Source organism: Protopterus annectens, chromosome 3.part0, assembly GCF_019279795.1.
Source record: "Protopterus annectens isolate FY-2018-M chromosome 3.part0, PAN1.0, whole genome shotgun sequence".
In the NCBI taxonomy this organism is placed as follows: Eukaryota; Metazoa; Chordata; order Ceratodontiformes; family Protopteridae; genus Protopterus; species Protopterus annectens.
The window spans coordinates 740,282,668-740,300,985 of NC_056731.1; positions in this window are offsets into that span (position 1 = coordinate 740,282,668).

An 18,318-nucleotide genomic window follows, 5' to 3' on the forward strand; every position below is an offset into this window, starting at 1 on the left:
TACCTATATGGAAGAGCGGTGGGATGGTATAAAAATAAACAAAAACAGTGGAATAAGGAATTAATGGAATTACAGTCAAAAGTAGATAATTTAAAGCTTAATATTCAAAATGGAAACACCAACTTAATAAAAGAACTAGAAGATACTAATAAAAAATACTCAGAGACGCTACACCACAAAACAATGATCAACTTAGAAAAAATTAAACTATGTTACTATTCAATGAACCCTAAACACCAACGAAGAATAGCAAATAGGACTAAAAAGATTATTAAAACAAATCAAATCAATGAAATACATAATATAGAAACAAAAAAGAAAGTATCTGATTTAGAAGGAATACTAGAAGCTTTTAGGCTATTTTTTCATAAACTTAATAATCAAAATGAGAAAACAGAAACACATTCAGTATTGAAAGCTTTTCTCAAAAACAATGTTAAAGTTAGGTTATTAGAGGAGCAGGTACAACTAATAGATAAACAAATAGCAATGACAGAACTTAAAACTGATAAAGAATCCGCAAAACTCCAGGAAACACCCGCCAAAACTTTATTGTAAAACATTAACAGATTTAACAGATTGAGCGCTTTCTTCCCTTAACAAGGATTTCATCAGAATCTGCCATTTTTAAAAAAATATCCCCCTTAAATACCATTCCTAATAAAGTGATGTCATCAATTAAAAACAATCCTACTCATTTAAAGTAGTACTACCATAAAAAAACTTATAGCCTCTAAAAAAAATCTATTACAATTATATATACAATGTGTTGTTAAAACCAACAGATCATATAAAATTAAAATGTATTTTCCACATTCATGTTTCATGTTCATTATAAGTAACAGGTTGTACTGAAAATCATTTTGAATATTCAACTTTTTTACCCAGTATTGGCTTGATAGAAATAATTTTGTTTAAACCAGGTCTTATACTTGCTTGTAATTTAATTTGCCACCTGGTCTCCCTCTCTTCTATGAAATTCCTACAATTTCCACCTCTTGGATTTTTCTTTACTTTTTCCAATATACAGAAACTGAATTCTTTGCAAGTCTGAGATGTACTAATATGCCTGAATAGGGCATTATTAGTATTTTGGGTACTAATTTGATATACATGTTCGTAAACCCTGTCCCTTAACCTTCTCTCAGTTTTTCCAACATAGAAACTGGGACAGGATTTACACATTGCCAGGTAAATTATTCCAGTTATTTGACAATTCCCCTTTTCCGGCCTTATGGTACTTCTTAATAAGTTGTTAATTTTTAACGTCTCATCTTGACAAATAAATCTACATTGAGAACAAGTACCACATCTAACAGTACCAGTCTTATGTGGGATTACAAATGCTGTTTCAAAGTTCTTTTTCAGATTTGGGCCAACCTTGTATACAAAATTAGGTTTATCCCCTCCCATACTCCACAGTTTTGGGTTATTCTTGAGAATGGCCCAATTTTTCATAATAATTTTTTCAACCTCATTTGCCTTCAAGCCAAATGGAATAATCATGGCTCTTTCATAATTTTTATTTCCAACTTCCTTACCACTAAAGTGTCCTTGTAGGACAACCTTATTCCCCAATAGTGGTTTGTACTTCTTACCCCACTCACTTTTCACATAGTCAAAATATTCCTTAATAATTTTACCTGGGTACCCTCTCTCATAAAACATGTTAGCTACTACATTTAATTCAGATTCTAAATCTTCTTGATTTGAGGTCATTCTAGCAACTCTGATAAGTTGGCCCTTTATTATACTGTTCTTTTGTTTAATTGGATGATTACTAGCATATTGGAGATAAGAGTTACTAAAGGATGGCTTCCTATAAACTTTAGATGCAAATCTCATGTTGCCCATTTCTATAAAAGTGTCTAGAAAGTTAATCCCTTTTCTGTTATATGCGTATGCGAACTTTAAAAAATCTGTGCTCTCATTCAGATGTTGAACTAAATCTATTATGGAATTCTCTGGTCCTTGCCAGAGGATAAAAATATCATCCAAAAATCTCACATAAACCTTCATGTGTTGGAAAATTTTACTTTTAAATACATATTTTTGTTCCCAATTCAGGAAGACAAGATTAGCAAAAACAGGTGCACATGAGGCTCCCATGGCAACACCTCTGTGCTGTCTGTAATATTCTCCCGCAAAGAGAATATAATTATAGTCTAAAACAATCTCCATAAATTCCACCAATAAATTTATCTTATCTTGACCTAGGCTTGTGTTCATATTTAAACAATCCTCAAAGAACTCGAGACCTTCCTTCTTAGGAATAGATGTAAATAGTTCTACTACATCAATAGTAAGAACAATTATGTCCTTGTTACACAATTCATGCCCAATTCATCCTAGGACGTCCCATGAGTCCTTTAGGATATGCTCACTGTTTGTAACCTGCTGTTTCAACCATTGGTCAATTACTACCCTGAAGTGGTATGTCTTTGACCCATGTCCATCTACTATGGGTCTAAAGACCAAATTCTCTAACCCTTTATGTGTCTTTGGAATACCAAAGATGGAAGCCACCTTTGGGTTGGGCACCTTTAAGTAATTGTATACATCTCCTGTAATGACAGAACTTAAAGCTGAAGTAAATAAGCTAAAATTAAACAAAGCTCCAGGTATAGATAATATCACCCCAGAAATGTTTAAATTACTATCAAATGAGGCTTTGCTGTTGTTATTGAATGTCTTTACATCAGTTAAAAATGGTAAAGACATTCCTCCTTCTTGGAAGTACACATTAATATCACCAATTCTGAAACAAAATAAAGATCCCAGTGAATGTTCATCATACAGACCCATTTCACTTCTTAATATAGATTATAAAATTTTTATGGCAATACATGCTGCTCGAATAAAACAATTACTACCACTTTTGATAGAGGAGGATCAAACAGGTTTTATAAAAGATAGGAACACTTATGACAACATTAAAATAATTCTTTCCTTAATTGATTATATAAATGTCACAAAAAACAAAATGAATGTTATTAGCTTAGACATAAATAGCGCATTTGATTCAGTGAACTGGGATTATCTGTGGTTAGTTTTAGAAGAATATGGCTTCTCAAACAACTTCACTTTGTTAATAAAATCATTATATGAAAAATCATTGGCTTATATAAAACTGGGATCTTGTCTTTCTAAATCTATTAAAATAACTAAGGGCACAAAACAAGGCTGCCCTCTTTCTCTGTTATTGTTTGCGTTAGTCATTGAACCCTTAGCAAATAATATACGTATGGATAAAAATATTGAAGGAATACAACTAGACAACAGCCTAGAGCTTAAAATTCAACTTTTTGCTGATGATATTTTAATTACCTTAAAAAATAATAATAGCAGTTTAAAAGCATTATGGGACTCAATTCAAAACTTTCAAAACTTTTCAAGTCTTAAATTTAATGAGAACAAAACAAATGTATTGCTTATAAATACTAATAAAAAAGATCTAAATAAAAAATACCATAAATATATCTCTACCGATAATATAATTAAATACTTGGGAATTATAATAACTAACAACCTAGATACTACAATTGAAACAAATTATAAAGAGACCTTAAATAATATTAAAAATCTAATACAAAGATGGAATAAATTCTTTTTTTCAATGGAAGAAAAGCTTTATATAATTAAAATGATCATATTTCCAACAATTCTTTATGTCATACAAACTTGTTCTTTGCCACCAGCTAAATCGCACCTAAAACAATTAAATGATTTAATGGTAAGATTCCTATGGTATCCAAAAAAAAACAAGGATAGCTATGAAGTATCATCTAGATGATTGGGATATAGGTGGCATAGGTTTACCAGACATAGAAATATATTTGCATTCATCCATTATTAAAGCAATATCATTATGGCTAAATACAAAATATACATCAAAATGGAAGCTAGTTTATGAGAGAATCTGGTTAAAATCAGGATTTGTAGTAGCAAATAAGTATACAGATTTCATACCAAACAATTTTCTATGGCTGATGAAGGAATATATGATGATACATAAGAATAAAAATATAAGTTCCAAATACATTACTTATACATTAAAAATTTTCCAAAATCTTATTAATAGCAATCCTGATATTAAAGCATGGTCATTTCTTTTATATCCAGTAGCATACACACAAGGTAATATAATAACATTTAATATGGAAGTAGTCAACATGCTTAAAGAAAAGGGATTAATATATTGGCATCAATTGCTAAACTCTGGAAAACCTCTGACAATAGACCAGATTAAACAGAAATTAAATATGGAAGATAGTTTGTGGTTACATGTACAAGAATTAAGACCATATATATTAAGCAAACAAGAAACAATGCAACCATCAATAAGACAAAATGTTCCTAACATATAATATTACTAATGAATCAACCCATTACTGGAAAGGGATACTTATCATCTATTTATAAAACAAACAAAAAAAATAAAAATGCATAATAATGACAAAATATGGAATTATTATAGATCAGTTAATGGACATGTGCCAAATGACAGAGATAAAAAACTAATTCTTCTCTCTCCAAAGCAGACATCACTTTCATTACACTGGAGACTTTTTACATGGCAATTCATACACAGATCTTATGTAACCCCTCATAAAATGGAACTTATGTTTAAGAAAAATATTGGCTGCTGGAGATGTGATTTATCAATAAAAGCAGACTGGCAACATATGTTTTACGAATGCCATTTGATTAAACCATATTGGGATAAAATAAATTATTTTCTGCAAGTGGTATTCAATGATAAATTCCAGATTTCCAAATCTATTATTTTGTTTAATGCACCTGTACCTGACTGTGTGCCAAGAGCAAAATATGTAATCTTATGGACTCTCCTAGCTATTGCAAGGAAGAACATTACATCAAACTGGAAATCCAAAGCTTCTCCAACTTTTAAGCAATTCATGAATATGGTGTCAGCAGTATTGCAATTGGAAATGAACACTATTAAAGGAAGAACTGAAAGAACTACATCATTATACGTAGCATGGCAAAAAGTAACTGAAATACTGGAGAATAATGACTGCAGCAGATTATAATCAGGAAACAATTGTATAGAAAGTCAATTATATGTCAACAATAGACACCCTTGTAAATACTTTATTTTGGTTTTAATGTTTGATATCTGTTTAGAGGTTTTAGCCTACCTTTTTAAATAATTTGTAAATACTTCGTTGTCATAAATAACCTGCATTCATGTTTTCTTGTTTTTGGAAATGAATAAAATTATTTAAAAAAAAAAAAAAGATAGGAGCTATGTCCTCACAAACAAGTAAAGTTATCTCATAACTTCAGGCTCACTACTTCAGGCTGTACTTTGACCTGATAGATCTGTGGAATAATGGAACTATAGCCACAGCAACAGTCACAGTGATCTTAGCCACAATAATATAATACTGTTTATCATAAATCCTCCCCCTTGAGGCATTAAAATAGTTTTCCTGCCATTATTAAATGCCTCCATTTTTAAATAGTAATATTTATTAGCATCCCAATGCCAGTTATTAAAAAAGCACACTGTGAGAATCTTTTGTTGTGTATCATTCAGACATACAGTTACCCTTGTGCTTACAAGTATATTCTTTGTTAAAATAATATATGTAAATGTGAATTTACCCTGGTTGAAGTACTTCATCCTGATAGATTATATTGGTATGGATGCAGCTGCAGAAGGTGACTTTTAGGAATTGAAAAAGGAAGAGGACAGTAATCAGATCCCAGGAACTTCTTAGGCAGGGTCAGGACTGGCTGGCTAGCTTCTTAGTAAGACATCAGTCAAAATGTTCTTAGAGACAGAGAGGTTGCAGCTTGAATATGAACGTTTGATACTTGACGACAAAAAGTAAATATAGTCTCTCGGCAGAACAAGGAAATCACACAGAATATTGTTTTACTTATTCAGAGGAGAACAGGACACTTGACAATAAAAGGATTAATAAGTAGAATAAACAAAGGAATTAGACAGAAGCTGATAGGGGTAGTATAGAAGATCACATTGGAGAGGGATATGGCCAAATACATCACAAACTGAATACTGACATACAACCTGTCAGCTAATGATGTATGCTAATAAGAGTAGGAAGTTTAAGATATTTTGGAGGAAATTACTACAGCTAAGTTAAATCATATGTTCGTCAACATATAGGAATACTCTTAGAAATTTAAAAAGCAGGAAAAGGGACTTGGACACCATAGTGCTCAACTGTCCAGATTTTCACAAAATGTCCAGATTTTTCCTTCATATTCTGGTCTGTTCCTCTTAAAATGTGTGGTTTTCTGCAAAAACAATGTAAATTGAAGTCACTAAATAATTACACATATCTGAGTTTCAGACTTCATTTCCATTAGAAAATGAATGCTAATTCAAATCCTACAATTCTAGCAACTTTTTAAATTTATAAGACCAGTATTTAAAATATGACTAGTTTTGAACATTTCTTGCTCCACCCCATTATTTTTGGCTTTGGCCAGATCTCCTGTGCTAAGAGGTTGAGAGATATGTTAGACACACATATTTGGGACTGCATGGGTTTGGGGAATTTTGTAAAAAATGGTTTGGGATGTCTTGACAGAAGTATTTGTCAGATCAATTATTCCAACAGAAGCATTGCAGTTACTGGGAGTTGATTGGTAATTTGGTGGGACCAGTAAGGAATGGATATTAATGTTTATAATTATGGTAGTGATGTACAGGCAATCACAAGAATGTATAAATCCTTGACCCCACCTGGGATGCAAGTAATCAATGAAGTAGTCACAGAGTTTTGGTGGACAGAGGGCATAGGTTTGATCTCCCTGATCAGCACACTAAATATAGACAGAAATCATTAACATTGCCAGGTATGTCATTGCACATGAAATGTAAGAACAGAATTAGATCCATATTTGTGCATTAAACTTCCCACTGGGAAGGCGACATAACATAAATATAAGAGTGTAGTACAAGGACATTGTGGAGTCCACCTATTTATATTTTATAACTTGTATTTCATAAGTAAGTACAGTTAGGCAAAATAAGATAATTCTGATGCAAAGTTCATTTTCGTCAAATGCTACCTCTGGGGAGTTATATTTTCTTTAATGTAAAATACGTAATGCCTGATATGTTTTGACTGTTTTTCTTTTTTCTTTAGATAAATTAAAATAAGGAGTACTGAATTTGTCTTTTAAAATTATCCTTATATCTTTCTTACAGGCCGTTTCAAATAAAGCCAGCACAGAATGTAATGGGGGGCAAATATAATGTATCTCCCATAGATGGTTTCAAAAACATCACAATCACAGTTATAAACATCACCAAAATGTTTAAATTGCTTGTAAACAACCAAAGTTGAATTAAGTTCTTTCTGAGCCTTTTCTTTTTGCTGGGATGAATGCAAAACCTCTCTTGAAAAGCTTACAAAGTTATCAGAAATGTCTAATGAACTGTAATTGTAAATCTTAAAAGTATAATTTTGAAATAATACAGCACCTTCTGTAGTTGCCACAGAAATCTAAATCTAAATCCTAACATGGCAGACTTAAGTACATAAAACCAGACACTGCCTCACATAGTCTGGTAAATACTTTCCAATCCTCATTCAGAAACTGACGATACTGTTACATCTCAGTATATTATCATACACTGTACTGTATTTCATCACTTCAATAATTTTCCTGTACACAAATAACATTGTATTCCTTACAGAAATTGTAGCAATGCAAGGACAAACTATAAAGAAATATTTATGTTTCTAACTGCTGCTGCTTGGCAAGCAGTGTTCCACAATACTCCTCTGTTTTATTACAAAGCAGAACCATGAATGGCATCTAAATTTACAGCATACAGCCGCTGTACCCATGTGTCACAGAATACAGACATGTTTCTGGTCTAGCTTACCTAGGAATAATTTAGAAATACAGAAACTCAGTGTGACAGCTGTAATGTCTAAAATAATTTGGGTAGAGAAAATCCATTCTGGCAATTATATTTTTTATATTTCAATATATAATTGATAGTTGTTATGCTGTACTAGCCCCTGTGACCTCCCCCTCTCCCCCTCCTGGTCTACAATGTGTGGGAGGTTTCCTGTTCTATTTAAAAACCCCTGGTGGGAAGCCTCTTCCTGTGATATGTACAGGCCTGATCCGTTAACCTTGATTATCAACACGGCTATGGAAATTCTTCCTGTGCCAAATTTAAAAAAAAATATTGTCATCTTCTGGCATTTCTATAGTACGCCTATCTGTTAATTGTGTGGTGGACCTTTCATTGTTCTTATTAAAATTCTTCACAGAAGGGGAAGCAGGATAAGCTCTTCCATATTTATAATCATTAATGTCTCTGGTTAGTTTATTCTTTTATGTAATTTAACCACTGTTCATGTTTTCTACTTTTTTTAATACCATTGCATAACACTGTTCACAGAATGAAAACTTGCTATTCATGAAAGTACTAGCTGTATTAGTTGAGGTAGAAGCCACAACAATATTGCTGCTAGAAGTTTGGGATGTAACCAACTGAGTTAGTTGTTGAGTAAACTGTTGAATTAATAATGCTAAGGCTTTCATTTTAATAGATAAATCAGATAAGTTAAATTGTGTACCCAGGAGTTCTTGCAATGATATTGCTAAGAGGACTTCAAAGCAGTAAACTTAGAATCCAAGAAAGGTCAAAAAGCAGAGAACCACAAACCAAGAATCCAAAAACACCTACCATGCTTTGAGGCCCACTGCACTAGATGAATGCACTTGAAGGTGGTGGTATCTATATTTGTAAAACAAAATCTCACCTCCAGTCTCTTGAGATAGGATAATGACCTGGAACCCATCCATGTCCAAATTACCATTAACAAAACTCCTTATCACAGCATAAGTAACTATAGGACCCCTTCTCTGTGCCCCCTTTGCCCAAACTTCCTATCTGGCTACTATCAAATAAATATGGATTACACCAAACACCATTGTTTTGGGGGCTTCAAATACCCCTTTACCAGCTAGGAGACTTATACATCCCCTAACATGTATGCCCAAAGATTTCTGGGCTTCATAAATACAAACTCTCTGGACCAGTTTGTCTGCACTAAAACTAGGAGAAACAAAATACTGGACTTGGTCCACACTAATATCAAATAACTCTGTTCTCCACCAATTGTAACTTTCTCCCTAGTCATATTTTACCATAAATCAGTCACAGTCAACATAATTCTAAAGCCAGAAGCATCTTCAAATAACTCAGTATTCAAAGATTATGCAAGGGATAATCTTCTAAAACTGAGTGATGACCAGGCGAAATTCAACATCCCCCTGCAAAATGATGACCCCCCCCCCCCCACTGCATATGCAGAATCCTTTACTGACAAATTCTGTGTACATTGAAGAGCTGCATAGATGCAGATGTCCCATTCCAAGGTAAATAGAGTACCAAATTCCAAAATAAACCCATACATTGCAACCTCAATATAAAGAAGCTCTACAATAAAATAAAAAAGTTCACTGCTGGCAGTTTTAAAAGTAATTCTCGTGATGTCAAAATGCTTTTCCTTGTTAAGTTTAACAAAAAAGTCACTAAAGACATTTTAGATTTACTTCAGGGTATAGCAGAACATTTCTCATAAAACAGTTTACAAGGAAAATGTGAATGGTCCTAAAATTACAGGATATGTGTAACATGCAAATGAAGGGGTCACAACTCCTAGGCAAGCAAATGGACAATCTATTAGCCAGGTAAAGCATGTAAGTATTGATATATTTATAGGGCATGAGTCTCCATGGAAAGATTTAAGCATAGGATTGTAAAACCACTACATTGATATCCTGTGGATATCATCCCCCATTTATCTCAGAACATCCTTCACACATTACCCAGTTCAGGTTTAAAACAAGCAATATAGATTCACATAACTAGGAAAGAGATTTTTACAACTGCTAAATACAAAAGTGATCGACTTGAAAATGCAGGAAGAAAGAATTAAAGAATATGTAGGGAGCAGACATTCACATTTCCTCTTTAGAACAAGAAATGAAATTTATACAAGCTGTAGAAGTGGACTGCATTGGAAAAAGTGCATTTGGCACAAAATGCTCTAGCAGTTAGGATACTGAATATAATGGAAGCTGACCAGAGAAAGAGAATAATTTCAAGTAGAAGGAATTTCAGTACAATGAAGTTGTAAGATGTGCATATTGTAGTTAGGTTGCATAACAGAAGAGTCCAGGTGCAATGGCAAAGAGAAACACATCTTAGCTGGATGCTAAGGCATTAGAAGTACATCTATTTTGTTCTGAAGACATTACATTTGCTTCATTGGAAAACCTTCCAGACAAACTGCATGCAATATTTAGACGAGATTGCTAAAAGTTCTTCAGGAAGCTGAAAAATGAGACCCAGCATATATGATTAACACATGCCTGCAACTTATGGTTTTCTGGGAGCATGTAGCCTGGCCATACTGGTCATTCATATTGCTGGCTATCCAGTCAAAAACAAACTTGAAGTTTTAGTCCTGCAATTTATTGGAACAATCAACATAACCAGAGACATGAAGAAATAGTCTGCTTGGTTATTTACAGTGACTCTGAAAATTATAACTAGCGACTGATTCATGGAAATATTGATACTTAACTAGAACTAAATGAAGGAATTGACTAAAGCATATATTTATTTATTTATTTTAGTATTTATTTGCAATTGTTTATCAGAAAAGTTTGTTTGTGTCTTTCAGCTTTTCCCGGTTAGGGGTCGCCACAGCGGAACTCCGGTCCGCTAATAATTGGCAGTAGAATTTTACGTACTGGCTTGCCGGGCCTAATGCACAACCTTCAATGAAAGAACGCCCATTCACGCATGTCGCTACACAGAAGACGCTCTAACTGAGAATCGAACAGGCAACATCTAACTGTGAGGCAACAACACTACCGTAGCACCATCACCGCGGGTGTTTATCAGAAAAGTATGACTAGAAATTAAAACCCATTTGCAGTGGAGGCCTGGGGAGAAAAGCTCCATGGTTACATTTATAAAGTTAGTACAGCAATGTGTAAAACATCTATTAAAGCAAAATAATTTATTAGGACATAAAGAGACATATCAAGAGTTCAGCAATGACTTAATTACATTTTGCAATACATATAGATCAAAGTGAATATTTTATAAAAATTATACAAAGAGAGTTGTAGAGGTAGCATGCTAGTATACATACATTAAAGTGAATCTTTTATTCAAAATTAATGCAAAGACAGTTTTGGTGCTTTCCCTGGACAACATACATACTTTAAGGGACTGTTTTATACAAAGATAGCATTGGAAATAGTTAAGTACTCACATAATGAGGGGGTAATGATTACTGGATACACAGGTTGGGCTGATACAAGTATCAAAGACTGAAGAGAGAAACAGAGTGATATATTGTTGTGTAGTGGAAAGCAAAGCCTTGGATAATGATAGAGAATATGTTTAGTGAGATTATATGGAAATGAAGTTCTTTGAGGGATGAGTTAGTGAGGAATAATTATCAGACGTTATGCAGGATGAGGCATGTGGTGGGCAGGGGGACGTGTTTGGGATAAGAAGTAGATAAGCACCTTGAGAAGGTCAGTGGTATCTAGGGAGGCATTCTGAGGATGGTTACTTTAGGACACTTGGGTTGGCACAAGAAATGTGCTGTATTTAGTTATAGCCATATGCTGCTGTATGAGGAGAGGTGGAAGGACAGGGAAGAGCTAGGCAGGTGGCTCAGAGCAGTGACATTGCCATGTGTCAAGAAGGAAAGGGTTTTAATCCTTGGACCAAAGTTCTCACTTTAATTGAAACTCTTAAAACAAACATTCTGTATAATTTTGACTGAATGTTTTTTAAATATTTTGAATGTATATTGGTCAATGAAAAGTTGTATTATTTGTTTCTTGTGAAAAATTTCTCATATTAGGCCAAGTGTAAATATTGCATATAGTTATCTAATCAGAACTTACATTAGAATGTCTGCAATATTTTCATGTGTTTAAATTTAAAAATATTTTAACAAAAAAAAAAGAAGGAAAGTGTTTGAAGGTTTTTGGTGAATTTATTTGGTGAAAGGAGGCTGGGAGGGAGCTCTACTCTTTTCCATTCCATGTGGCAGGCATATAGTGAGTCCCCATGAGAGATGTGTGAGAGAGTCACATTTGTCAGACATTGTTCAGATGAACAGAGAATATGAAAAGAGATATACCAGTTCAGCAGACTGCTGAGAGAGAGAGAGAGAGAGAGAGAGAGGCAGGCATGTGCATTGTGGAGGATTATTTCTGCTATTTTTATAATTGTATGAGGAAGTTAGGTAAGTTGAGCTAGCACAAAAGTTTGAGAGCTACAGAGTGGTATACTCTGTTAGGAAAGCTGGTGAAAAACTTTGCAGTCTTGTGTGATTGCTCAGGTTTTGTGAGCTGTGTTGATTGTAGATTGGTAAATATTGCTGAGGCATATGGCATTGGAAAGATAAGATAGGCAGCAGCAGTGGCCTTCTGTGCATAAGCAGATAAATATTTTTTTTTTGGATTAATGAAGCATACCTAATTTTTGGTTGTTCTTACAGGTTATTGGTGAATGTGCAGATCAAATTTAAGTGTCCATCAACAGTGATTCCATGTAGCGGTGGACTATTATGGTGGACTAGTTCAATTAATGTGCCATCAAATGTTTGAAGGGTAAGGAGGCTGAGCAGTGTTGCTACTGGTTAAGTTATAAAGAGCAGAAGGTTTTTTTTTTTTTCTTTCGGGGTTTAGGTCTAGCTTAGATTCCAGAAGCCAGTTTTCCACAGATGTGAAGGAATGTTGAGTGACTTTCTGAAGTTTACAGATATATGAACTGAACAGATGATGGTGGAGTCATCTGAGTACTGGATCAAGGTAGAGTTGGCTATTGGATATTGAAGAGAAATGGGCAGGGGATAGATCTTTGGGGAATACCAAGTGGAATGAGGGGGAATGTGGAGGAGTCTTGTAGCCATTTTATTCTCTGAATCCTATGCTGGATTTAAGATTTGAACCACAGGATGACTTTGTCTGATAATCCTATCGTGAAAAGTCTGTGAAGAAGAAGCAGATACGCGACAGTGTCAGTGGCTTTAGAGAGGTCAAAGAATACTGAAGACACTAGGAGATTTCCATTCCTAAAGGTATTTTAGTGTTGAGAAATGAGAGGATACCTGTGTTGGTGCTGTGGGAGGGCCAAAAGCCTTGTTGGCATGATATGAGGAGATTGTGGTTCAAAAAGAAAGCTAACATTTGTCAGTGGGTACACTTCTCTAAGATTTTTAAGAGGGGTAATAGCTATGAGTATGAAATTAGAAATATCAGGCCATCTAGCTATGAGTATGAAATTAGAAATATCAGGCCGTCTTTCTGTAATGAGAGGATGAAAGATGTTTTTTTTTAATTTATGTTTTTCTAACAAATCATAGAGGAGTGAAGTCCTGAGTAATACAATATATTTGAGTTTCAGACTCTATATCTTTCAAAAAATACATGCTAATACAAAACATATTTTTCTAGCCACTTTCTAAGTTTGTAAGAGTAATATTTACATTTTTTTCCCTTATTTCTGGCCTTTGTCCCCACACTGTTTTTTGGCTTTGTTCAGATTTGCTCCACTTTGAGAGATATGTGTTAGGCTGTTTTGTTTCTCTTGACTTTTAGTTGTACTGTTTGCAAATGTGCTTATTTTGTTTTTCTATATTTGATATAGACCTCTCAGTTGTCCCTGTTTTGGAGAAATGTTCCTATTTTTCAGGCCTGATTACCCCCTCCATATGTTGTACACATTTTTGGGGGAATGTCCCTATTTTCAGGCTTGATTTGCCTCTTCACACAATTTTCTGTGTCCTCTCTCTCCCCACATCACACATGATTGTTGAAGATGTCTAATATGCAGAAAATCATACTACATGACCAATATACTAGAGGCACCAATTATTTATAAAAAGACAATGAACATCTATGGCTCCCTTTTTCAGAAGCAAAAATATATGACTTTGTGTGGCATAATTTTGTGATACAGTAAGTCTACAGATTTTATTACACTATCTTGTTGAAAATGTGCTTATATTTTCCTATTATTTTTGTCACTCTGTTTTTTTAAACATGCTCGTGAGTAGCACCCCGCATTCCTACTGGAAGCAAGGTGAGTTATGTGCTATTTGGTATTCAGATTTTATACTAATATAATGTCCTGATTTGGGGCTGCATGTGCTTACTTTGAAAGGGCCTTTGTACTAGGGTTGCCACCTTTCTTTGTGGCCAAAACCAGACCAAGGCCAAACCCCTCAGACCTCCCCTAACTCTGCCCATTACTTCCCGTCTCCCATCTACTTTCTGCCCATTTTGTGACATCATAGTCATGTCAGGAAAGGAGGAATATCCTCTTTTCTAGGTTTGCAATTTTTTTTTTTTTTTTTTTTTACAGAAAAACATAGTAAATCTATTGATTTACTATTCTTTTCTGTAAAACAAATCTGCCAGTTTAAAAACTCAAATACTCATTTTTTTAAACAGAATACTCGAGTTTGCACAGTGTTTTTGGACTACCAGACAATTGGTTTGATTTCTGAATAGTCCAGAAAAAAAAGGGAAGTGGCAACCTTTCTTTGTGCCTATTCTCAATATCTGCAGATTGTGAGGTATGACTTGATTTCAAAACAGCTAAAGGCACTAACCGTGCAGGTACTGCATCAGAATACATTCAGCTCAACAAGTTATTTTGTGGAAAAAAGTGACAATTTTAGTCTATCATTTTTTTCAGTGACAGAGAGAGATTGAAGAATAGCTGGATTTATACATTGTCAAAATTAATATATTTAGAGATGCAAGGTATGGGCTGTGCAGTCAGACGCTTCCTCTGCAAAAAAAAAAAATAATAACTTGTTCAGCAGAAGAAAATACTGTATTTGTTTTATTAGGCTTTTGATGTACTGCATTGTTGAACATTTTTTTTCATTAGAATGGCTCTGATGAAAGTAATTTTCATTAAAATGACATAAATGTAGCAGCAATGCAAAATCAAAAAGGTAAAAGTAGAAAAGTCAAGTGTGGACATAACCATATTTTAGGTTTGACTATAACTTTATTTTCATAATGCATTTTAAACAAAATATTTCTCATTATGAGATCAATAACTTTATTTTCTTAAAAATATGCATTTTAGAAAACAAAAATTCTAGTTATATTAGGTTTAAGACTTGATACTTTTTCTGTTATTTTATGTTTATTCTGCTATATTACCATACTTTACAGATCCTCTGTAAGGATACCCGCAGAGATGAGTTGCTTCAAATGAAGACATGCAACGGAAAAGACAAACAGTAAGCAATTCTAGGCAAGGAGAAGAAATTTCACTTATAGAAATTAGGTAAAACATCATTCCTTTTTTTTTCTTCTGTTTCATAGTATAAGGTCATTCCTTTTTAGTATGTATTTGTGATCCAAAAGCAGTTTTCAGAAGCATTTCACCCCTTGTCACCTTTTCACATTCTACTTTTGTTCACTGAACGATTGTTAAACACAAGTCATTGTTCTTTCCTTTAATGAATCTGTCTTTCTTTTCTTAGCTTTGGGTTCAAGTTTAATAATGGCTGATAAAGGAATCTGTTAAATGCTTATGAGCTGGGGGTTAGGCCTTCATCAAAGTTACCCAGAAGGAAGGATAACAGGGAGTACTGTGGATGAATAACAGTGCTAGTAAGGAACATTCTGAGTGTGTTCACACAGACTACATGTTCTCGGCATCGCCTCTGCTAATTTCTTAGACTACCTTTGATGCATAAAGTACACATTTCCAGAACAGTACAAAAACAGTTATCTTGAAAAGTGGTACAAAATTAAGAGCATGATAGTTTTGTTAACCAGATGAGATGGCTCAATTTTTTCTTTCTAACAGTCCAATGACTGTACTGTCTCCTCCTGCATGTTCAGGTAAATGGTTAGGCCCAGTGAGAAAGCATCTGATTTCATACTGTCTCATATAATCTGATCCTCTATGATGGGACATGGCTGAGGAAGACACAGAATGTGGAAAGCATGGAAATGATGGCTTTGATGTGGCATTAGCCACTATTCATTGTTGTGGCATTAGCCACTATTCATTGTTGTGGCATTAGCCACTATTCATTGTTGTGGCATTAGCCACTATTCACTGTTATGGCATTAGCCACTATTCATTATTGTGGCATTAGCCACTATTCACTGTTATGGCATTAGCCACTATTCACTGTTATGGCATTAGCCACTATTCATTGTTGTGGCATTAGCCACTATTCATTGTTGTGTCATTAGCCACTATTCACTGTTATGGCATTAGCCACTATTCATTGTTGTGGCATTAGCCACTATTCATTGTTATGGCATTAGCCACTATTCACTGTTATGGCATTAGCCACTATTCATTGTTGTGGCATTAGCCACTATTCATTGTTGTGGCATTAGCCACTATTCACTGTTATGGCATTAGCCACTATTCATTGTTGTGGCATTAGCCACTATTCACTGTTATGGCATTAGCCACTATTCATTGTTGTGGCATTAGCCACTATTCATTGTTGTGGCATTAGCCACTATTCATTGTTGTGGTATTAGCCACTATTCATTGTTGTGGCATTAGCTACTATTTTCTCTGTTTCTGTTTTTTTTTTCTGAAAATCAAAGTTGTGGAAATGAGAGACATAAACAAACAAAAACTAATATGTCATCATATCTGTCATGAAATGCTGCCCGTTCCCCAGACCAGAGGAGGTTATCATTCTGTCTTATTCTGAGAAGCACTAGCATCCATTGTAGCATTACTACTTTCTGAGAGGGATCTAAAAATCAATTTTACTTGGTATGTATACTCTGCTGATGGATGCATGTATTTAAAGCACCTTGACCAAGTAAAACATAGAGAACATTCACCGTCTGCTTCTGCACATCATTCCAACCATGTACTAATTGAAAAAAAAACTGTTTGTTAAAACAAAAGCTGAAAAATTAGTACAGCTCATGTTGATTGATACGCTGTGAAAGAGAACACTTTATCACTGCTCACAAATAAAATAGCACATGTTCAATCATACGTGCATTATACCAGGGCTGTCTTGCATTGTCGCAATTATTTATGCTGCTGACGGTATTTGCAATTAGAATCTCTTTTTGAACTTAGTCATTCACATTAACTGCATGCCATTTTGTTTGTTTAAATTATATAGGTCTTACTTTAAGTGTTAGAACAGACTCCATGCTTAAGAAGATACTATTACCATATTAGTTCATATTAGTTGCTCCATTATGATTGCAATAATAGTGCCACGCTGGCTTCAAAAAAGTCTAGCATAAATGCAAATATCTGACAAGTCCACCTGTCTTTGTTTAGAGCTGACTCAGTGCATTTATACCAACCAATTATGTATTTATATGTGATACAACATGCATAAATCTGTAAGAAGCAAAAATGTAATAAATGGAATACTGTGCTTATTATGTTTGTCAGCAAAGACTGTAAATGTTTATAAGAATATTTACTAATGATATTATACTGCTGTGATACATACTGACTCAACAAAAAGTGCATACACCAGGAGTAGAAATGCTCTCAGTTTTAACATATGCATCTCAGAACAGCCCGTTTCATTGCCCAAAAATATAAATTGGCTGCATTTAGTCCTCTGCCCATCGTGAATACATAAGAAGAGTGCTGGGACATGAAACTAAATAAAGATGTTTACTGACAGAATAATAAACAAATGGGGCTGCTTTGATATAACCTTGATGAATGGAATATCCAGGTGTTTTCAATAATGACTATAAGCAGTACAACCCAAAGTATTTCTGATTCAAGTATAATGCATTATTAGGCCATTAGAGGCTGAGTAGAGGGCCATTTGTGCATAGTCCTATCAATAATGGTCTGTCCCAGTCTACATTTAGACCAGGCGAATTAGTCATACTGATAGTCTATTTAATAAAAACCCAAAGAAGACGCATAAAGAATCCCATTACATTTTAACAGGGTTACAGTAGCCCAGGAGGACCACAAGTTTAATTTTCATAAGAGCATCCATTTCTCAATTATGTCAAACCTGAAAATGTAAATGGCAAATTTAATGCTAACAATATCCCTCAAAGCACATTGGCAGGTAGAAACCATTATGTTCAGTGAATGTGGGCCGAATAACAAAGCACTTGAAGCTGCCCAGGAAGACGCACTGCCGAGGCTTTCTGTTTTATTTCTGGAACAGCACACCATATTAACTGTTTTACACATAACATTCTAAAACATTATAAAGCAGTGCTAATAGTCCCACACTCTTCACAATGCAATTA